Here is a 24,728-nt window from a genome sequence, read left to right as displayed (position 1 = left end):
TACAAAAACCCTGAATAGCCCCATTCACAAAAAGTAATACAAGTCAAAAGACTCATAAAAATTATAGGAATTCAACCACAGTAAAGTGGAGTTGAATTCTTAACCAAAATGAAGTACCCCTACTCACCCACCAACCTGAAAATATTAAAAAGTCTGCTATGACAATATTAAATGTTGGCAAGAATGGACAATAATTAGAACCCCAGCAATATGTGAACCATGAACTCCCTGATGTTCAAGCTGGTTTTAGAAAAGGCAGAGGAACCAGAGATCAAATCGCCAACATCTGCTGGATCATGGAAAAAGCAAGAGAGTTTCAGAAAAAACATCTATTTCTGCTTTATTGACTATGCCAAAGCCTTTGATTGTGTGAATCACAATAAACTGTGGAAGATTCTGAAAGAGATGGGAATACCAGACCACCTGACCTGCCTCTTGAGAAACCTGTATGCAGGTCAGGAAGCAACAGTTAGAACTGGACATGGAACAACAGACTGGTTCCAAATAAGAAAAGGAGTACGTCAAGACTGTATATTGTCACCCTGCTTATTTAAATTATATGCAGAGTACATCATGAGAAACGCTGGACTGGAAGAATCACAAGCTGTAATCAAGATTGCCAGGAGAAATATCAATAACCTCAGATATGCAGATGTCACCACCCTTATGGCAGAAAGTGAAGAGGAGCTAAAAAGCCTCTTGATGAAAGTGAAAGAGGAGAGTGAAAAAGTTGGCTTAAAGCTCAACATTCAGAAAATGAAGATCATGGCATCTGGTCCCATCACTTCATGGGAAATAGATGGGGAAACAGTGGAAACAGTATCAGACTTTATTTTTGGGGGCTCCAAAATCACTGCAGATGGTGACTGCAGCCATGAAATTAAAAGACGTTTATACCTTGTAAGAAAAGTTATGACCAACCTAGATAGCATATTCAAAAGCAGAAACATCACTTTGCCGACTAAGGTCCATCTAGTCAAGGTTATGTTTTTTTCTGTGGTCATGTATGGATGTGAGATTTGGACTGTGAAGAAGGCTGAGCGCTGAAGAATTGATACTTTTGAACTGTGGTGTTGGAGAAGACTCTTGAAGGTCCCTTGGACTGCAAGGAGATCCAACCAGTCCATTCTGAAGGAGATCAGCCCTGGGATTTCTCTGGAAGGAATGATGTTAAAGCTGAAGCTCCAGTACATTGGACACCTCATGCGAAGAGTTGACTCATTGGAAAAGTCTCTGATGCTGGGAGAGATTAGGGGCAGGAGGAGAAGGGGATGACCCAGGATGAGATGGATGGATGGCATCACGGACTTGATGGACGTGAGTCTGAGTGAACTCCGGGAGATGGTGATGGACAGGAAGGCCTGGCATGCTGCGATTCATGGGATCACAAAGAGTCGGACACGACTGAGCAACTGAACTGAACTGAACTGACATGCAAATAGTTGGAATTTAAACTAATCCATCTATTTTGGAAAATTGTTTGATGGTACCTAGCAAAAGATCAGAAATGAGCTCTCTTTGATCCAGAACATTAAGAGATAGGGCATAGCTCACACAGTGAGTGCTCATGTGCAATGCAGCACATACTTGTGTAAGAATGTTCATGCAGCATATCCATTAAAGAGAAAAAGGTGAGATAACCAGGAGTGAAATTGCTGGCTCATATTGTAGTTCTATATTTAGCTTTTATGTGTGTGTTTGTGTATATGGGTGTGCAAAATTCCATATTGTTTTCCATACAGCATGCAATTGGTTATACCAATTTACATTCTTACCCACAATGCACAAGGTTTCTCTTTACTCTAATTATCTCCAAAAATTGTTATTTGCAGACTTTATAAGGAAAGGAGGAGGGGCAATTTAGGAGTATAAAGTATACAAAATACTCTGTATAAAATAGATAAGCTACAAGTATACCGCTGTCTAGAGCCATAAGTTATAGCTATTATCTTTTGTGTTCTGTGCTGTGCTCAGTCACTTCAGTCATGTCCAACACTATGCGAACCCATGGACTGTAGCCCACCAGGCTCCTCTGCCCGTGGGATTGGGTTGCTGTGCCCTCCTCCAGGGGATCTTCCCCACCCAGGAATTAAACTCATATCTCTGGCATTGTCTACATTGCAGGCAGGTTTTTTACCCACTGAACCACTACGTTTTAATAGTGTGTAGTCTAAAAATATAATGAATCACTATGTTGTGCATCTAAAATTATTATAACACTGTAAATAAATAATACTTCAATAAAGAAGAGGAAATAGCCAAATTCCATTTGTAGTAGTAGTATGAATAAACATATTATCATATTAATTTTTATTTTGTGGAACATTCTTCCACGACAAAAATGGAACTACTGTTACAGTCAATTACTTAAAAATTCTTTTGAAACAAAACGCTGAGCCAAATAAGCCAGACATAAGGGAATATACTCTAAAATTTTAATAATACAAATTTCAAAAGCAACAAAATTAAGTTTTATACTCTCACAACCTATTTTCTGGTTAGAAGAAAAAGTTTTGAACATAGCAGTGAAGTTTGCTCCTAGAGGTATCAGAGAGACACAGTGACTAGAAAAATGCTTACAGAAATGCTGTAAAGAGCTGATAATTTCTTGGAGAAAGTAACATACAGGGTGATTATACAGAATTACTTGTCTACTTATTTATCACATTTCATAATTTGAGAGAGAGAAAAAAAGAAAGGAAGGAAGAGGGGGGAAAAAAGAAAAAGAAGAAATGGAACAGAAATCATTTGCAAATTCTGAGGATTTTAGGATCTGGACAGCCTTTTGCTGTGCTGTGCTTAGTCACTCAGTCTTATCCGACTCTGCAACCCCATGGACTATAGCCCACCAGGCTCCTCTGTCCATGGGGATTTTCCAGGCAAGAATACTGGAGTGGGTTGTCACGCCCTCCTATAGGGGATCTTCCTTACCCAGGGAAAGAACCCAGGTCTCCCATATTGCAGGGAGATTCTTTACCATCTGAGCCACCAGAGAAGCTCATGGACAGTATTAGATGATCATTATTTTTCCTGTAACACTATGAAAGTGAGACATAAACATAATTTTATTTCCTTTTTCTTTTAAACTAAAGGTGATATTTTAAAATCACATTGCAATTTAAAAATCAAGTTATATTCATTATATATATAATAAAATAAAATATATATATAATTATATATATAATAAAATATAATATATATAATACAATATATATACAATAATATATATATATATATAATTTTATCAAGAGATTGTATCCCATTTTGTCTCAGTCACTAAAGAATCAAAATGTACTTCAGGAGACATGAGTTCCATCCCTGGCATGGGAAGATCCCCTGGAAGAGAGCATGGCAAACCACTCCAGTATTCTTGGCTGGAGATTCCCCATGGATGGAGAAGCCTGGTGGGCTGCAGTCCATGGGGTCACAAAGAGGAGGACATGAATGAGCGAATAAGCACATCATGTTTGAAAAAAAAAATGTAATAACCATCAACACACTGTATAAAGCACATTTAAGAAAGTGCTCTCCTCTATCTCTCTTCTCACTCAAAATTGCATTGGGTGAGAAAACATTCTGATGTTGGCTAATTTTCTGGTAGTCTCCTTCATATCATTATTTCTAAGACTGTAGATAGGGGATTTAGCATGGGGATCACTATTATGAAAAGCACAATGTCTACTTTGATGAAGAGCCATGAGCTTCAGGAGTTGGGTAGCCAGTGGAGAAGAAGGATGACCCCATGGAAAATGGTGATGGCAGTCAGGTGGGAGGCACAGATGGAGAAGGCTTCTAGGAGTTCACTGGCTGAAGGCATCTTGACAACTATAAAAACATAGGAGGCGAGAATAATCAGGAGGTGACACACCTCATTGAGAGGAAAAATGATAAAACATGTCATCTGACTGAAGTAAAAGTCAGAGAAAGAGGCAGAGACGATGGCAGAATACTCACAGCCAAAGTGATGTATGATGTTAGAGACGATGGCAGAATACTCACAGCCAAAGTGATGTATGACGTTAGAACCGCAGGACAGCTCCAAAAGAGAACATGTGATTGTCAAGGAACACATTCCACCCCATGTGTAGGTTCCAGCGACCAGGAGGCTGCAGAGCTTAGGAGACACAGCAACTGTGTAGATCAGGGGGTTACAAACAGCCACAAACTGGTCATAGGCCATCATTGCTAGCATGAACATATCTGTAATCACAAGTGTGCAACCAAAAAAGAACTGCATCATGCAACCCATGTAGGAGATAGTCCTTGTGTCCACAACCAAGATCTCTAAGAGTTTGGGTGTGGTTATAAAAGAGTAACAAAAATCAAGAAAGGAGAGATAACTGAGAAAGAAGTACATGGAGGTGTGAAGTTTGGGATTGGTTCTGATGATCACAATCATATCCAGGTTCACCACCACAGAGACAGCATTGATGAAGAAGAAGACCAAGAATAGGGGCCACCTGGAGCTGTGGATAACCTGAGAAGCCTGAGAGGATGAAGGTGATTCCAGCACGCTGATTTCTCTCATCCATCACTATGGTTTCCGGCAGAGAAAACCAGAGTTCACCCTAAGCAACCAGACACGACAGAAATAGAGGGTATTTTTTTCCCAGCCTGGACAGGGGACTGGTCTGCAGTGGTGAAGTCTGGGATTTCCCAGGAATGCGAATAAGACATGGTTGGAGCCCAAATGGTATACCGTGTGTCTACAGGTGTGGAGAGTGCAAGTTAGCTTCTGATGGAGGGGCAAGGAGAGGATGGACTGGGAAGAACAGAGTGTCCCAGTGACTCAGAAAATGTTCTTGTTTGAATTTTTTCAAACTTCTCGTCTCTATCTCCCTTTTCTCCACATGGATAATTCCTTTGCTTAGCTTCATTTAATTGAAATTGTTGATTACACTTGCAAATTCTTATGTTTGTTCAAGCCATTCTAGCTCCTCAAGACGTCCTCTGTTTTTCTCTCACTTTTTCTTAGTGCTCTCCGATCAGAGAGAGGCTTCCCAGGTAGTGCGGTGGTAAAGAATCCTCCTGATAGTTCAGGAGATGTAAGGGATGTGAGTTCAACCCCTGGTTCAGGCAGATCCCCAGGGGAAAGAATTGGCAACCCACTCCAGTATCCTTGCTGGTGAAATCTGATGGATGGAGCAGCCTGGCGGGCTACAGTCCATCGAGTCACCAGTCACATAACAGAGAGATCCAGCACCCACCTCATCAGAGAAGCCTCAGGTTTACGGCCCCTTAATGATTTCGCCAACTGGCCAAACCTTGGTAAAAAGTCATATATTGTATCTCCTAGAGAATATGAATGATGTTTTGTTAACAATCTAGACTCTTTAATCAAGTCAACTTGTCTTCAAATTTAACCTCAGTCACTTATTAATATGTATCTGACAAGTTAAGCTCTCTGAAACCTTACCTATAGAATATAATTCTAAGAATTTGTTTTTACTACATAATTAAGTATAAAATATAGCTTAAATTAGTGAATTATTTTCTAAAATGTTTAAGACTTTAATTTCACATGTAATACATACCCCCCACCAAATTTAGTTTAGAATACTGGAGCGGATAGCCATTCCCTTCTTGAGGGGGTCTTCCCAACCCAGAGATTGAATCCCGGTCTCCCATAATATAGGCTGATTCTTTACCAGCTGAGCCACAAGAGAAGATCAGAAATACTGGAGTGGGTAGCCTATCCCTTCTCCAGCAGATCTTCCCAACCCAGGAATCAAACCGGGGTCTGATGCATTGCAGGCGCATTCTTTACCAGCTGAACTATCAGGGAAGTCCAAATTTAATTATTTTCTAAAACATTTAAGATTTTAATTTCACATGTAATAAATGTCCCCCACCAAATTTAGTTTTTTCTCTTGTATTTCTAGTGCTGATTTTCTTTTTTTATTTTCAGTTATATATAAATATATTTTATTTTTCATATTATTTTCCATTGTTTTATTTATTATTATTACTGTTTATTTTACTTTACAATACTGTATTGGTTTTGCCATACATCAACATGAATCTGCCACGGGTGTACACGTGTTCCCAGTCCTGAACCCCCCTCCCACCTCCTTCCACATACCATCCCTCTGGGTCATCCCAGTGCACCAGCCCCAAGCATCCTGTATCCTGCATCAAACCTAGACTGGCGATTTGTTACTTATATGATATTATACATGTTTCAATGCCATTCTCCCAAATCATCCCACCCTCTCCCTTTCCCACAGAGTCCAAAAGACTGTTCTATACATCTGTGATTCTTTTGCTGTCTGGCATACAGGGTTATCGTTACCATCTTTCTAAATTCCATATATATGTGTTAGTATACTGTATTGGTGTTTTTCTTTCTGGCTTACTTCACTCTGTATAATTGACTCCAGTTTCATCCACCTCATTAGAACCAACTCAAATGTATTCATTTTAATGACTGAATAATACTCCATTGTGTATATGTACCACAGCTTTATTATCCATTCATCTGCTGATGGACATCTAGGTTGCTTCCATGTCCTGGCTATTATAAACAGTGCAGTGATGAACATTGGAGTGCATGTGTCTCTTTCAATTCTGGTTTACTTGGTGTGTATGCCCAGCAGCGGGATTACTGGATCATAGGGCAGATTCAATGCAATGCCTATCAAGCTACCAGCAGTATTTTTCACAGAGCTAGAACAAATAATTTCACAATTTGTATGGAAATACAAAAAAAAAAACAACCCTCAAATAGACAAAGCAATCTTGAGAAAGAAGAATGGAACTGGAGGAATCAGCCTGCCTGACTTCAGGCTCTACTACAAATCCACAGTCATCAAGACAGTATGGTACTGTCAAAAAGACAGAAATATAGATCAGTGGAACAAAATGAAACCCCAGACATAAATCCACACACCTATGGACATCTTATCTTCGACAAAGGAGGCAAGAATATACGATGGATTAAAGACAATTTCTTTAACAAGTGGTGCTGGGAAAACTGGTCAACCACTTGCAAAAGAATGAAACTAGAACACTTTCTAACACCATACACAAAAATAAACTCAAAATGGATTAAAGGTCTAAATATAAGACCAGAATCTAATGCTGTTTTTCATGTTTATTTTGAATTTAAAATATATGACCTCAAAATATTCTACGATGTAGCATCGCCTATAATTTTATGAAGTCTGAATTTGCAAATAGTGCCTAAGAAGTAGAAAAAATGCATACATGAAGGACGTCTTTTTCTTACTTTTTCTTACTTATTTTCTAATGTTTCCTTCTTAGCTGCACATTTCCATTAATGTCTCAAGCCATCAAGGAATAAGCTTTGTTTTGTCCATTGTTCCCTGTCCTTGTCTGTATCACTATGATTTCCATTCCATCCAAGGTTAAGGCTGTGAAATACGTAATTAGGGCAAAATTCTTCAAAATACACTCCCATTTTTTATTGCTAGCTACCACCCATCTACTCAGCAGCTATCTTTATTTAGCCTACCTACAGCCATCCTTCAGGACTAATTTTCATTCAATCTTAGTTTAAAATCATGCTCAAATGCTTACCCATATTCAAAATCATCGCCATACAAATTGCCTGCAATCTGAACACATCTGTCTGGATTTCTGCGATCTCTAAAAGAACTAAACTACCAATGGAGCAGACATAAGAGACACGGGTTCTATCCTTGGATTGGGAAAATCCCTTGGAGGAGTGTATGCATTCTTGCTTGGAGAATCCCATGGACAGAGGAGCCTGGTGGGCTATAGTCCATAGGGTTGTTTATAAAGAGTCAGAAAGGACTGAAACGACTTAGCATGCACAGTATCACTGCATTATCTAGACTGCTTGATAGCTACTTCTTTCTTTTTACTCACTGCAGGAATTTTTATTTTTGTGCACAAAATACACACATTTTGGTATATAAAGGCATTATTACCTTTTAATATCAAATACCAGGCAACATATTTCAGACTACTTTGGGGTTTAATTCAGAGCTCAAATTTGCTGTACTGCTCCAACCTGCATAATTTTAAACTCAAAAAAATTAATGCTAAATCTGGCATATTTCTCTGTAGTTTTATAGGTTTCTTTTTAATATTTCCCTAATTTTTTTATTGTTTTTAATTGAAAACAAATACTACTACTTGAATGTCCACTAAGGACATCATTCAACCATATAAGCAAAGTTCAAAATTAAGTGCATCGCATGAATCTCAAAGATATAAGAAATAAGTTCAATATCTTATATTCTTACCCTTAAATGAATTAAATGAATACCATTTCATTGCTACTGGTGTTGCATAGGTGCTTCTCTGCCAAAATTATTGTTAATTTCAGTTTCCCACATCAGAATTAAAGTAAATCATTTAATTTAAACAACTCCCAGAAGCCATATAGTCTTTATAGATTGATTTACTGAAGACTTCTTTAATTTAAATAAGAATCTTAAAAAGTATTTAACAAAAATACTTACATTTAATTAAAATTGTTGTAGCTTGTAATAAGTATTGTAACCTCCTCTGAAGTATATTTCAGTAAAGTCATCAAGAAAATTACATTTTTTCTCATTAAAAAATAGAGACACTCTCAAGGGTAAGCAATACTTGCAAACTAAACTTACGGATCATGCTGTATATTTATGTCTACCTGAAAAGCAGCAGCAGCAGAATGACTTTGGGGATTCACACTCCAGAGAATTTTGATTAGGGCGTTTTCCATGAGCTACAAACAATTTAAAGAAAATCCCATACTCCTCATTTAAAGTATAATTTATTTAAAATCATTAAATCGTGTAGGAAGCTTGAGCATGTTTATCTTCTCATCTTAGATAAATAACACCAGCAATCAACCTGTTTATGTTTATCATGGAAGACGTGAACTCCAAAATTCAGAAAGAGAAAATCACAATTACTGTCCAATAAACCAAGCATAGTGTTGTTCCTGTGTTATGTTTATTTCAGTCTTTCCTGTAAGTTTTCTTATTTGGACATCTACATTTTTGTAAAAACCACATTCACTATCACACTGAATAGAAATATGATATTATGGCATTTGCAGTTATCATTGTATCCCAATGTTTCCCTGTTTTATGAAAACTTGTTGAATATACATTTTTCAATAATGCAATTGATAAAACCTATCAATTATGTGGTATATTAATGGTCTATTTCATCATAATAAACTGCTACAGATTCAGTGGCTTAAAAATGCTCATTTATTAATTCACAATTTTGTATGCCCGAAATTAGGCACAATACACCTGGTCCCTCTTTTCAAGTTATCACAAGGCTGAAATCAAAGTGTCATCAAGTTTCTCATCTAGAAATTGGTTCTCTTCCAAGCTCATTCGTGTTGTTGGAATAATGCAGTTCCTTGAAGTTATAGGAATAAGGTCTTGTTTCCTTGACATCTGCTTTGGGGTTATTCACAATTCCTAGAATCCACTCTTAAGTATCCGCATTATTTTCTCTGCTCAAGTCACTCTTACACCTCAAGTCTCTCTTTCAACACCCTCTTATAATTCATCAGTTCAGTAGCTTAGTCGTGTCTGACTCTTTGCGACCCCATGAATCACAGCACTCCAGGCCTCCCTGTCCATCACCAACTCCCGGAGTTCATTCAGACTCACATCCATCGAGTCAGTGATGCCTTCCAGCCATCTCATCCTCGGTCGTCCCCTTCTCCTCCTGCCCCCAATCCCTCCCAGCATCACAGTCTTTTCCAATGAGTCAACTCTTCGCATGAGGTGGCCAAAGTACTGGAGTTTCAGCTTTAGCATCATTCCTTCCAAAGAAATCCCAGGGCTGATCTCCTTCAGAATGGACTGGTTGGATCACCTTGTAGTCCAAGGGACTCTGAAGAGTCTTCTCCAACACCACAGTTCAAAAGCATCAGCCTTCATCACAGTCCAACTATCACATCCATACATGACCACAGGAAAAACCATAGCCTTGACTAGATGGACCTTAGTCGGCAAAGTAATGTTTCTGCTTTTGAATATGCTATCTAGGTTGGTCATAACTTTTCTCCCAAGGAGTAAGCGTCTTTTAATTTCATGGCTGCAGTCACCATCTGCAGTGATTTTGGAGCCCAAAAAATAAAGTCTGACACTGTTTCCACTGTTTCGTATCTATTTCCCATGAAGTGATGGGACCAGATGCCATGATCTTCGTTTTCTCAATGTTGAGCTTTAAGCCAACTTTTTCGCTCTCCTCTTTCACTTTCATCAAGAGGCTTTTGAGTTCCTCTTCACTTTCTGCCATAAGGGTGGTGTCATCTGCATATCTGAGGTTATTGATATTTCTCCTGTACATCTCTTTAAAGAGGGATTCAAGAATTTTAAACAAATCATTGGATTATATGAGACCCACTGATCAGGATAGTCTTCTTTTCTTATAATCAACTGATTTAAAACTAGTTGTAATTTAAAATTATTTGCCAGCAGCTCCCAGATTAATGTATAAGTGAATGGCTAGTTGAAGATATGTGTACACCAAATGGTGGGGAATCTTAAGGACTAGTTTAGAGTTCTACTCATCACTCATGAGGTTAACATTTTTGTAATCTCTCTATTAATACCTTATTCTAATTAAAATAGCACCTACTTGCTTGAATGTTTCACTTAAGAGAAGAAACTTGATGATCTGTGACTCCATCTTAAGAAGATAAAAAAGCATAGTTTTTAATCTCACAATAAATAGAAGGAAAAGATGAGAATGGTGATCAAAAATAGAAAATGGACAGTGAAATAGAAATAAAGGATTGAGGAGGTGGGAGGGGGATTCAGGATTGGGAGCTTGTATACACCCGTGGTGGATTCATGTCAATGTATGGCAAAATCAATACAGTATTGTAAAGTAAAATAAAGTAAAAATAAAATTTAAAAATAAAGTCCCCCCCCAAAAAAAAAGAAAGAAAGGATTGAGTAAAACTAAAATTCTGATGTTTAAAATGATACATAAAATCAATCATCTGTTAGATAAATTGATTAAAAATAACAGATCATAACACAATTGCTACTCAAGAAAAAAATAATGGGACTTCATTACAGATTCTGTCAATGTAGAAAAAATAATTAGGGAGAATTATGTATAATTTTCTTCCAAAAAAATTGACTACTTAGTTGATGTAGAAAAATCATTTGAACCATACAAATAGACTTACCAAAGATGAAATACAAAATAAGAATAGCCTCTATCTTCTTATGAAATTGAATTCTCGGTTAAAAATCTTCCCACAAGGAGAACCCCGGGCCCATACAATTAAATGGTAAATTCTGTCAAGCATTTAAGTAATAAATGGCACAAAAAATGTATGGATATTTGAATCAACAGAGCAATAAGAGATATATGCAACACTTTTTGTTCATCCCATTAATATAGCTCATACTCAAACTAGAGCCACTGGGATTTGAATTCAGTCAGTCTGGCCCCAGAATTTCTGCTCTTAGTTTTTTGTTTTTTTTTTTTTACTTTACAATTCTGTATTGGTCTCGCCATGCATTGACATGAATCTACCACGGGTGTACAGGCGTTCCCAAACATGAACCCCCCTCCCACTACCCTCCCAACAACTTCTCTCTGGGTCATTATGTCATTTGATTGGGCTATAAAGATTCTTAAAGGATAAACTTATGATCATGGGTTTTATAGTCTCACAATTGGAAAGGTTTTGGTTGAAGGAAGGACTTGATTAGAATTTTGCTCCAGGAGGATGATTCAGACAGGAAGGGGAGGAGGGGCTAGAAGAGGAAAGAAGACTGGAAATCAAGTTATTTAAACTTGATGCTGTTACTATCTTGCCTATACCTTGTGTGAAACACGTACTTAGGATTGTGTTTATTTGTACGTGACAGCTCTCTAATTCCCAAACATCTATGTACATAAGAACATTCTAAGAAGCTTGTTTAAAATGAACATTCCTGGGTTTCTCTGCCAAATATCCATGAGTTTAACTGATTTCCCAGATGATTCTGACAGAGGTTCTAAGAAACGTCTAAGATAGAAACCAAAGATTTCTGGATTTGATTTTCAGCTACAATTATCTAGAACCCAGCACTGTGCAAGTACAATGATAAAATTCTTTGGCCTGCTTCCTGACCCTCGGGAGATCAGGATTTGGTTGAAGAGGCAAAGACAATTCAATCAACAAAGTGAAAAACCTGAAAATGATTAATTAGTTTAGAATGTGTGAATCATAACTCTATAGTTTAAAAACTGATAGCTGACATGCAGGTTACTGGCAACCATCAGTATACATATATTTTTTTTGTCCCCAGTAAAAAATGCATTTCTCAAGAAGGCAAAAATTTTAAATGAAGGTATGAAGTTTATTTTTAGAGATATAGCACAAGTGGGAGAGCAGGCAGAGAAACTGTTTAGTTATGATCGAAGCAAGGCAGAGAGGCACACCAGGAAAGAAAGGGTGTGGGTGTCCCCTACAGTGAGGAGGAGCCACCACCAATATTTCTGATCATTTTCTGAGTTTTTGGACATCTCTGGTGTTTCATGGGTTTCCCTGGTGGTTCAGAGGCAAAGAATCCATCTGCCAGGCAAAGGACACATGTTTTAACTCTAGATCAGGAAGATCCCCTGGAGAAGGAAATGGCAATCCACTCTAGTATTCTTGCCTGGAAAATTCCATGGATAGAGGAACCTGGAAGGCTACTGTCCATGGAGTTGTAAAAGAGATATGACTTAGTAACTAACCAACAACCATCAACAACAAAACCAGACAAAGATGTTGTTTAAAAAAAAAGAAAAAAGATCAAGATAACTAATGTACGTCATTACAGAAATATTGAATAAAATATTAGAAAATAAAATATCACAGTATATGATAGAAAAATAAATTATGACTGGGGGGGGGCGACCAAAATAATTACCTGTATAGCAGCAAACGATATATATAAGAAAATTCCTTCAAACTGATGAGGATCATCTACAAAAATACCTCTAGCTAGCATTTTGTTTAATGTAAAAACAGAAAATAGAAAAAAAATCCTACATAAAGTAAAATAATTTGATTTTCTACTCACCCTGTGTATAACAAAAACCAAAAAAATAATGTCTTCAACCACTTTTATTCAACATCTTGTTTTAAATTTTTGCTGAATGAGGAAAGAAAATTATAATTACTGGAAATTAGAAAGTAAAACTGTCTTTATTTGCCAGCTAGATTCTGTATATAGAAAATTATAAGGAATCTACAAATAAAGTATGAAAAAATAATAACAGAATATAAAATATTAATTGCATCATTGTATTCTAATGGTAGCAAATAGAAATGACTTTTTAAAGTATAATTTTCAAGACTAACTCATGCATGCATGTATGTGTATGTGTTAGTCTCTCGGTCGTGTCCAGCTCTTTGCAACCCCATGGGCTGTAGCCTGCTAGGCTCCTAAGTCCATGGAATTCTCCACTCAAGAAAACTGAAGTGAGTTGCCATTTCCTTCTCCAGGGATCTTCCCGACCCAGGGATTGAACACAGGTCTCCTGCAAGCATAAGGATTATCAATAAAATGTTGATAGCTTAGCTGTAATCCCTGAATACCTTAATTACACCAAAGGTAAGCCATTTTTAGTATTCATGGTGAGCAGTCCATATTTTTCACAATGATAACCTATTTCTGACATTCTATACTCTAACAAGAAAGTGAAAGTGTTAATCACTCAGTCATGCCTGACTCTTTGGGACCCCATGGACTGTAGTCTGCTAGGCTCCTTTGTCCATGGAAATCCCCAGGCAAGACTGCTGGAGTGGCTGACCATTCCCTTTTCCAGGGAATCTTCCCAATCTAGGGACTGAACCCAGGTCTTCTGCATTGCAGGTGGACTGTTTACCACTTGAGCCACCAGAGAAGCCCACACTCTTATCAGTCAGTTCAGTTCAGTTCAGTCACTCAGTAGTCTTCAACTCTTTGTGACCCCATGAATTCCAGCATGCCAGGCCTCCCTGTCCATCACCATCTCCTGGAGTTCACTCAGACTCACATCCATTGAGTCCGTGATGCCATCCAGCCATCTCATCCTCTGTCGTCCCCTTCTCCTACTGCCACCAATCCTTCACAGCATCAGGGTCTTTTCCAATGAGTCAACTCTTTGGATGAGGTGGCCAAAGAAATGGAGTTTCAGCTTTAGCATCATTCCTTCCAAGAACACCCAGGACTAATATCCTTTAGAATGGACTGGTTGGATCTCCAAGGGACTCTCAAGGTCTTCTCCAACACCACAGTTCAAAAGGATCAATTCTTCAGCACTCAGCTTTCTTCACAGTCCAACTCTCACATCCATACATGACCACTGGAAAAACCACAGCCTTGACTAGACGGACTTTTGTTGGCAAAGTAATGTCTCTGCTTTTGAATATGCTATCTAGGTTGGTCACAACTTTTCCTCCAAGGAGTAAGCATCTTTTAAATTCATGGCTGCAGTCACCATCTGCAGTGATTTTGGAGACCCAAGATATAAAGTCTGACACTGTTTCCACTGTTACCCCATCTATTTCCCATGAAGTCATGGGACCAGATGCCATGATCTTCGTTTTCTGAATGTTGAGCTTTAAGCCAACTTTCTTGCTCTCCTCTTTCACTTTCATCAAGAGGCTTTTTAGTTCCTTTTCATTTTCTGCCATAAGGCTGGTGTCATCTGCATATCTGAGGTTATTGATATTTCTCCTGGCAAACTTGATTCCAGCTTATGCTTCTTCCAGCCCAGGGTTTCTCATGATATATTCTACATAGAAGTTAAATAAGCAGGGTGACAATATACAGCCTTGATGTACTCCTTTTCCTATTTGGAACCAATCTGTTGTTCCATGTCCAGTTCTAACTGTTGCTTCCTGACCTGCATATAGGTTTCTCAAGAGACAGGTCAGGTGGCCTGGTATTCACATCTCTTTCAGAATTTTCCACAGTTTATTGTGATCCACACAGTCAAAGGCTTTGGCATAGTCAATAAAGCAGAAATAGATGTTTTTCTGGAACTCTTACTTTTTTCATGATCCAGCAGATGTTGGCAATTTGATCTCTGGTTCCTCTGCCTTTTCTAAAACCAGCTTGAACATCTGGAGGTTCATGGTTCACGTATTGCTGAGGCCTGGCTTGGAGAATTTTGAGCATTACTTTACTAGTGTGTGAGATGAGTGCAATAGTGTGATAGTTTGAGCATTCTTTGCCTTTCTTTAGAATTGGAATGAAGACTGTTTTCTAGTCCTGTGGCCACGGCTGAGTTTTCCAAATTTGCTGGCATATTGAGTGCAGCACTTTTACAACATCATTTTCAGGATTTGAAATAGCTCAACTGGAATCCTATCACCTCCACTAGCTTTGTTTGTAGTGACGCTTCCTAAGACCGACTTGACTTCACATTCCAGGATGTCTGGCTCCAGGTGAGTGATCACACCATCGTGATTCTCTTGGTCGTGAAAATCTTTTTTGTATAGTTCTTCTGTGTATTCTTGCCATCTATTCTTAATATCTTCTGCTTCTGTTAGGTCCATACCATTTCTTTCCTTTAGCAAGCCCATCTTTGCATGAAATGTTCCCTTGGTATCTCTGATTTTCTTGAAGAGATCTCTAGTCTTTCCCATTCTGTTGTTTTCCTCTATTTCTTTGCACTGATCACCGAGGAAGGCTTTCTTATCTCTTCTTGCTATTTTTTGGAACTCTGCATTCAGATGTTTATATCCTTCCTTTTCTCATTTGCTTTTAGCTTCTCTTATTTTCACAGCTATTGTAAGTCCTCCTCAGACAGCCATTTTGCTTTTTTTGCATTTATTTTCTATGGGGATGGTCTGATCCCTGTCTCCTGTACAGTGTCACGAACCTCATTCCATAGTTCATCAGCTACTCTATTTATCAGATCTAGTCCCTTAAATCTATTTCTCACTTCCACTGTATAATCATAAGGGATTTGATTTAGGTCATACCTGAATGGTCTAGTAGTTTTCCCTCCTGTCTTCAATTTAAGTCTGAATTTTGTAATAAGGAGTTCATGATCTGAGCCACAGTCAGCTCCCGGTCTTGTTTTTGCTGACTGTATAGAGCTTCTACATCTTTGGCTGTAAAGAATATAATAAATCAGATTTCGGTGTTGACCATCTGATGATGTTCATGTGTAGAGTCTTCTCTTGTGTTGTTGGAAGATGCTGTTTGCTATGACCAGTGCGTTCTCTTGGCAAAACTCTATTAGCCTTTGCCTGCTTCATTCTGCATTCCAAGGCCAAATTTGCCTGCTACTCCAGGTGTTTCTTGACTTCCTACTTTTGCATTCCAGTCCCCTATAATGAAAAGAACATCTTTTTTGGGTGTTAGTTGTAAAAGGGCTTGTAGGTCTTCATAGAACCGTTCAACTTCTGCTTCTTTAGCATTACTGGTTGGGGCATAGACTTGAATTACTGTGATACTGAATGGTTTTCCTTGGAAACGAACAGAGATCATTCTGTCGTTTTTGAGATTGCATCCAAGTACTGCATTTTGGACTCCTTTGTTGACCATGATGGCTACTCCATTTCTTCTAAGGAATTCCTGGCCGCAGTAGTAGATATAATGGTCATCTGAGTTAAATTCACCCTTTCCAGTCCATTTAATTTGCTGATTCTTAGAATGTCAACATTCACTCTTGCCATCTCCTGTTTGACCACTTCCAATTTGCCTTGATTCATGGACCTAAGATTCCAGGTTTCTATGCAATATTGCTCTTTACAGCATCAGACCTTGCTTCTATCAGCAGTCACATCCACAGCTGGGTATTGTTTTTGCTTTGGCTCCATCCCTTCATTCTTTCTAGAGGTATTTCTCCACTGATCTCCAGTAGTATATTGGGCACCTACTGACCTGGGGAGTTCCTCTTTTAGTATCCTATCATTTTGCCTTTTCATACTGTTCATGGGGTTCTCAAGGCAAGAATACTGAAGTGGTTTGCTATTCCCTTCTCCAGTGGACCACATTCTGTCAGATCTCTCCACCATGACCCACCCATCTTGGTTGGCCCCACATGGCATGCCTTAGTTACATTGAGTTAGACAAGGCTGCGGTCTGTTTGATTAGTTTAACTAGTTTTCTGTGATTATGGTTTCAGTGTGTCTGCCCTCTGATGCCCTTTCACAACACCTACCGTCTTACTTGGGTTTCTCTTACCTTGGAAGGGGGGTATCTCTTCACAGCTGCTCCAGCAAAGCACAGCTGCTGCTCCTTACCTTGCACGAGGGGTATCTCCTCACCACCGCCCCTCCTGACCTTGAACATGGAGTAGCTCCTCTTGGCCCTCCTGTGCCCGCACAGCCATTGTTCCTTGGACATGGGGTTGCTCCTCTCGGCCGCTGCCCCTCTATCAGGAAGAGGTTAATTTCTATTCAACACATAGATAGTAGAAATATTTGTCACAGCCATCTAGGAAGTACGAACTTTTCAATTAAATCTCTAGGGGACTGCCTTTGGATTTATACATTCTTGGGGAGATGTTAGTTTAGATATACACATAGTATTACAGCCAAATTATTTTAAAATTAATTTTTTAGTTAATATGAGGATTACTTAAAGTTTCTTATAGCTAATTACAATTGTATTAAATGTGAGTTGAGAAAAATCATCCATTCAGAAAGCAATGAGTTTTGTATTTAACCAAATTATTTTTCTAGAACTGTAAATTGCAAGAATGATATATCTTCCCTTTTGCTTTAACATGTTGATTTGTGGTTATTAATTCATGACTGTTAAACCACTTTTCAGTTTCTGGAATAAAATCCAGTGTGTTGATATTCTGTTTTGAATATTGATTATCTAAACTCATGAGAAAGATTGATCTATAAATTTATTTCTTATAAAATATTTGTTTGAATTGATTGTTAAAAATTCAGTGAATATAATGCATTATTAAATATCCTCTCAATCTATTCTCTAGAAAGATTTGTGTATGATTGACAATAATTCTTAAATGTTTGGAGAAATTCAGCAACATAATAAACAGGGCATAAGATTTCTTTGTTAGGAAGTTTTTGAAAACAAATTCCATTACTTTGGGCTTCCCCAGTGACTCAGTGGTAAAGAATCCACCTGCAATACAGAAGACACAGGAGACGGGGTTTCGATCCTGGGTTAGGGATATCTCTTGGAGAAGGGCATAGCCACCCACTCCAGTATTCTTGTCAGGATAATCCCATGGAGAGAGAAGCCTGGCAGGCTAAAGTCCATGGGGTCACAGAGTCAGACATGACCGAACACACACAGACATTAATTACTTTAAAAGATAAGACTTTACCTAGATTTCCTATTTTTATTATATAAGATCGAATGCTATGTTTTTCCAAGGAAGGTGCTTATTTCACTAAAATTTGTAATTTCTTAATAACGATTCTTCACAATATACTTCTATTTTAATTTCTATTTTTACTTTACTTTACAATACTGTATTGGTTTTGCCATACATTGACATGAATCTGCCACGGGTGTACATGAGTTCCCAACATGAACCCCCCTCCCTCCTCCCACACCATATCATCTCTATGGACCATTCCCGTGCACCAGCCCCAAGCATCCTGTATCCTGTATCGAACATAGACTGGCGATTCGTAGTATACATGTTTCAATGTTATTCTCCCAAATCATCTCACCCTCTCCCTCTCCCTCAGAGTCCAAAAGTCCATTCTACACATCTGTGTCTCTTTTGCTGTCTCGCATACAGGGTCATCATTACCATCTTTCTAAATTCCATATATATGTGTTAGTATACTGTATTGGTGTTTTTCTTTCTGGCTCAATTCACTCTGTATAATCGACTCCAGTTTCATCCACCTCATTAGACCTGATTGCAATGTATTCATTTTAATGGCTGAATAATACTCCATTGTGTATATGTACCACAGCTTTATTATCCATTCATCTGCTGATGCACATCTAGGTTGTTTCCATGTCCTGGCTATTATAAACAGTGCTGCAATGAACATTGGGGTACACGTGTCTCTTTCAATTCTGGTTTCCTCAGCGTGTATGCACAGCAGTGGGATTGCTGGGTCATAAGGCAGTTCTATTTCCAGTTTTTTTAAGGAATCTTCACACTCTTCTCCCTAGTGGCTGTACTAGTTTGCATTGCCACCAACAGTGTAAGAGGGTTCCCTTTTTTCCACACCCTCTGCAGCATTTATTGCTTATAGACTTTTGGATGGTAGCCATTCTGATTGGTGTCAAGTGGTACCTCATTGTGGTCTTGATTTGCATTTCTCTGATAATGAGTGATGTTGAGCATCTTTTCATGTGTTTGTTAGCCATCCATATGTCTTCTTTGGAGAAAAGTCTATTTAGTTCTTTGGCCCATTTTTTGATTGGGTCGTTTATTTTTCTGGAAATGAGCTGCATAAGTTGCTTATATATTTCTAAGATTAGTTGTTTGTCAGTTGCTTCATTTGCTATTATTTTCTCCCATTCAGAAGGCTGTCTTTTCACCTTGCTTATAGTTTCCTTTGATGTGCAGCAACTTTTAATTTTATTTAGATCCCATTTGTTTATTTTTGCTTTTATTTCTAGTACTCTGGGAGGTGGATCATAGAGGATCCTGCTGTGATTTATGTCGGAGAGTGTTTTGCCTAAGTTCTCCTCTAGGAGTTTTATAGTTTCTGGTCTTACATTTAGATCTTTAATCCATTTTGATTTTATTTTTGTGTGTGGTGTTAGAAAGTGATCTAGTTTCATTCTTTTACAAGTGGTTGACCAGTTGTTAAAGAGATTGTCTTTAATCCATTGTATATTTTTGCCTCCTTTGTGGAAGATAAGGTGTCCATAGGTGTGTGGATTTATCTCTGGGCTTTCTATTTTGTTCCATTGATCTATATCTCTGTCTTTGTGCCAATACTATACTGTCTTGATGACTGTGGCTTTGTAATAGAGCCTGAAGTAAGGAAAGTTAATTCCTCCAGTTCCATTCTTCTTTCTCAAGATTGCTTTGGCTATTCGAGGATTTTTGTATTTCCGTACAAATTGTGAAATTATTTGTTCTAGCTCTGTGAAAAATACCGCTGGTAGCTTGATAGGGATTGCATTGAATCTGTAGATTGCTTTGGGTAGTATACTCATTTTCACTGTATTGATTCTTCCGATCCATGAACATGGTATATTTCTCCATCTGTTAGTGTCCTCTTTGATTTCTTTCATCAGTGTTTTATAGTTTTCTATGTATAAGTCTTTAGTTTGTTTAGGTAGATATATTCCTAAGAATTTTATTCTTTCCATTGCAATGGTAAATGGAATTGTTTCCTTACTTTCTTTTTCTACTTTCTCATTATTAGTGTATAGGAATGCAAGGGATTTCTGTGTGTTGATTTTATATCCTGCAACTTTACTATATTCATTGATTAGCTCTAGTAATTTTCTGGTGGAGTCTTTAGGGTTTTCTAGGTAAAGGATTATGTCATCTGCAAACAGTGAGAGTTTTACTTCTTCTTTTCCAATTTGGATTCCTTTTATTTCTTTCTCTGCTCTGATTGCTGTGGCTAAAACTTCCAAAACTATGCTGAATAGTAGTGGTGAAAGTGGGCACCCTTGTCTTGTTCCTGACTTTAGGGGAAATGCTTTCAATTTTTCACCATTGAGGATAATGTTTGCTGTGGGTTTGCCATATATAGCTTTTATTATGTTGAGGTGTGTCCCTTCTATTCCTGCTTTCTGGAGAGTTTTTATCACAAACGGATGTTGAATTTTGTCAAAAGCCTTCTCTGCATCTATTCAGATAATCATATGGCTTTTATTTTCCAATTTGTTAATGTGGTGAATTACATTGATTGATTTGCAGATATTGAAGAATCCTTGCATCCCTGGGATAAAGCCCACTTGGTCATGGTGTATGATCTTTTTAATGTGTTGTTGCATTCTGATTGCTAGAATTTTGTTGAGGATTTTTGCATCTATGTTCATCAGTGATATTGGCTTGTAGTTTTCTTTTTTTTGTCGCATCTTAGTCAGGTTTTGGTATTCGGGTGATGATGGCCTCATAGAATGAGTTTGGAAGTTTACCTTCCTCTGCAATTTTCTGGAAGTGTTTGAGTAGGATAGGTGTTAGCTCTTCTCTAAATTTTTGGTAGAATTCAGCTGCGAAGCCATCTGGACATGGGCTTTTGTTTGCTGGAAGATTTCTGATTACAGTTTCAATTTCCGTGCTTGTGATGAGTCTGTTAAGATTTTCTATTTCTTCCTGGTTCAGTTTTGGAAAGTTGTACTTTTCTAAGAATTTGTCCATTTCTTCCACGTTTTCCATTTTATTGGCATATAATTGCTGATAGTAGTCTCTTATGATCCTTTGTATTTCTGTGTTGTCTGTTGTGATCGCTCCTTTTTTTCATTTCTAATTTTATTGATTTGATTTTTCTCTCTTTGTTTCTTGGTGAGTCTGGCTAATGGTTTGTCAATTTTATTTATTCTTTCAAAGAACCAGTGTTTGGCTTTGTTGATTTTTGCTATGGTCTCTTTTGTTTCTTTTGCATTTATTTCTGCCCTAATTTTTAAGATTTCTTTCCTTCTACTAACTCTGGGGTTCTCCATTTCTTCCTTTTCTAGTTGCTTTAGGTGTAGAGTTAGGTTATTTATTTGACTTTTTTCTTGTTTCTTGAGGTATGCCTGTATTGCTATGAACTTTCCTCTTAGCACAGCTTTTATAGTGTCCCACAGGTTTTGGGTTGCTGTGTTTTTATTTTCATTTGTTTCTATGCCTATTTTTATTTCTTTTTTTTTATTTTTTCTGTGATTTGTTGGTTATTTAGAAGCGTGTTGTTCAGCCTCCATATGTTGGAATTTTTGATAAGTTTTTTTCCCATAATTGAGATCTAATCTTAATGCATTATGGTCAGAAAATATGCTTGGAATGATTTCGATTATTTTGAATTTATCAAGGTTAGATTTATGGCCCAGGATGTGATCTATCCTGGAGAAGGTTCCATGAACACTTGAGAAAAAGGTGAAATTCATTGTTTTGTGGTGAAATGTACTTAATATCAATTAAGTCTAACTGGTCTATTGTATCATTTAAAGTTTGTGTTTCTTTGTTAACTTTCTGTTTAGTTGATCTATCCATAGTTGTGAGTGGGGTATTAAAGTCTCCCACTCTTATTGTGTTATTGTTAATTTTCCCTTTCATACTTGTTAGCATTTGTCTTACATATTGCAGTCCTCCTATGTTGGGTGCATATATATTTATAATTGTTATATCTTCTTCTTGGATTGATCTTTTGATCATTCGTAGTGTCCTTCTTTGTCTCTTTTCACAGCCTTTGTTTTAAAGTCCATTTTATCTGATATGAGTATTGCTACTCTTGCTTTCTTTTGGTCTCTATTTGCATGGAATATCTTTTTCTAGCCCTTCACTGTCTGTAAGTGTCCCTTTTTTTTAGGTGGGTCTCTTGTAGGCAGCATATATAGGGATCTTGTTTTTGTATCCATTCAGGCAGTCTTTGCCTTTTGGTTGGGGCATTCAACCCATTTACGTTTAATGTAATTATTATAAGTATGATCCCGTTGCCATTTACTTTATTGTTTTGGGTTTGTGTTTATACACTCTTTTTGTGTTTCCTGTCTAGAGAATATCCTTTAGCATTTGTTGGAGAGCTGGTTTGGTGGTGCTGAATTCTCTCAGCTTTTGCTTGTCTGGAAAGCTTTTCTTTCTCCTTCATATTTGAATGAGATCCACTCCAGTATTCTTGCCTGGAGCATCCCATGGACAGAGAAGTGTAGTAGGTTACAGTCCATGGGGTTGCAAAGAATGTCTTGCCATTCCCTCCTGGCCTGAAGAGTTTCTATTGAAAGGTCTGCAGTTCTCCTTATGGGAATTCCCTTGTGTGTTACTTGCTGTTTTTCCCTTGCTGCTTTTAATATTTGTTCTTTGTGTTTGATTTTGATTAATATATGTCTTGGGGTGTTTCACCTTGGGTTTATCCTATTTGGAACTCTCTGGGTTTCTTGGACTTGGGTGATTATTTCCTTCTCCATTTTCGGGAAGTTTTCAACTATTATCTCCTCAAGTATTTTCTCATGGTCTTTCTTTTTGTCTTCTTCTTCTGGGATTTCTATAATTTGAATGTTGGAGCATTTCATATTGTCTTAGAGGTCTCTGAGATTGTCCTCATTTCTTTAATTCATTTCTCTTTTTTCCTATCTGATTCATTTATTTCTACCATTCTATCTTCTATTTCACTAATCCTATCTTCTGCCTCCATTATTCTACTATTTGTTGCCTCCAGAGTGTTTCTGATCTCATTTATTGCATTATTCATTATAGATGGACTCTTTTTTATTTCTTTTAGGTCCTTGTTAAAGCTTTCTTGCATCTTCTCAATCCTTGTCTCCAGGCTATTTATCTGTCATTCCATTTTGATTTCAAGATTTTGGATCATTTTCACTATCAATATTTGGAATTCTTTCTCAGGTAGATTCCTTATCTCTTCCTCTTTTGTTTGGTTTGGTGGGCATTTCTCCTGTTCCTTTACCTGCTGGGTATTCCTCTGTCTCTTCATCTTGGTTATATTGCTGCGTTTGAGGTGGCCTTTCTGTAATCTGGGAATTTGTGGAGTTCTCTTTATTGTGGAGTTTCCTCACTGTGGATGAGGTTGTATCAGTGGCTTGTCAAGGTTTCTTGGTTAGGGAGGCTTGTGTTGGAGTTCTGGTGGGTGAAGATGGATTTCTTCTCTCTGGAGTGCAGTGAAGTGACCAGTAATGGATTATGAGACGTCAATGGTTTTGGAGTAACTTTGAGTTGCCTGTATATTGATGCTCAGGGGTGTGTTCCTGTGTTGCTGGAGAATTTGCTTGGTTTGTCTTGCTCTGGAACTTGTTGGCCCTTGGGTGGTATTTGGTTTCAGTGTAGGTGTGGAGGAGTTTGATGAGCTCCTGTCAATGTTCCCTGGATTCAGGAGTTCTCTGATGTTCTCAGGATTTGGACTTAAGCCTCCTGCTTCTGGTTTTCAGTTTTATATTTACAGTAGCCTCAAGACTTCTCCATCTATACAGCACTGATGATAAAACATCTAGGTTAAAGATGAGAAGTTTCTCCACATTGAGGGACACCCAGAGAGGTTCACTGTTTTTGAAGACAATGATCTGCTTTTCTGGGTGCCTGATGTCTTCTGCCAGCATTCAGAATTTGTTTTGTGGAATTTACTCAGCGTTGAAATGTTCTTTTGATGAATTTGTGAGGGAGAAAGTGGTTTTCCTGTCCTATTCCTCTACCATCTTAGGACTGCTTCACTGGGAGGCTTTAGCCCCAGGCTCACTTGAGAAGCAGCATTTTCCTTAGGAGTCTACTCTCACCTTCCCAGCTTCATACAGTCCACTTGGTTTACAGGAACCTGTAGTCAGCTCCTGTCCAATACAGGCCGGCTGGGGTAGGTTGAGACCATGGACCCTAAAACTCCACAATATATTCTTATCTACCATGCCTGTATAAATTTACCTGTGCCCATTTTTTTCCCATAATCAGTAAAAAAAGAGGTAAAGTTTGGATTATTTTTTAAATTTATTATTATTATTTATTTTATTATTATTATTATTATTTTACTTTACAATATTGTATTGGTTTTGCCACACATCAACATGAATCCACCACGGGTGTACACGTGTTCCCAATCCCAAACCCCCCTCCTATCTACCGCCCAACACCATCCCTCTGGGTCATCCCAGTATACCAGCACCAAGCATCCTGCACTCTGCATCAAACCTCAAACTCAGTATATAACATGCCTTTGTTTTCTCTATTTTCCCTCAGAAACTGAATCA

The 24,728-nt window shown here is 37.9% G+C and overlaps 1 pseudogene; it reads right to left on the bottom strand.

The window, feature by feature from the left end:
* Positions 1 to 3,548: 3,548 nt before the first annotated feature.
* Positions 3,549 to 24,389, bottom strand: LOC120878257 (annotated as a pseudogene).
* Between the last annotated feature and the right edge of the window lie 339 nt (positions 24,390 to 24,728).

This window comes from Oryx dammah, unplaced genomic scaffold, assembly GCF_014754425.2.
Source record: "Oryx dammah isolate SB20612 unplaced genomic scaffold, SCBI_Odam_1.1 HiC_scaffold_18, whole genome shotgun sequence".
In the NCBI taxonomy this organism is placed as follows: domain Eukaryota; kingdom Metazoa; phylum Chordata; class Mammalia; order Artiodactyla; family Bovidae; genus Oryx; species Oryx dammah.
The sequence above is the reverse complement of the archived record's forward strand: the minus strand, read 5'-3'. Positions and strand labels throughout refer to the sequence as shown.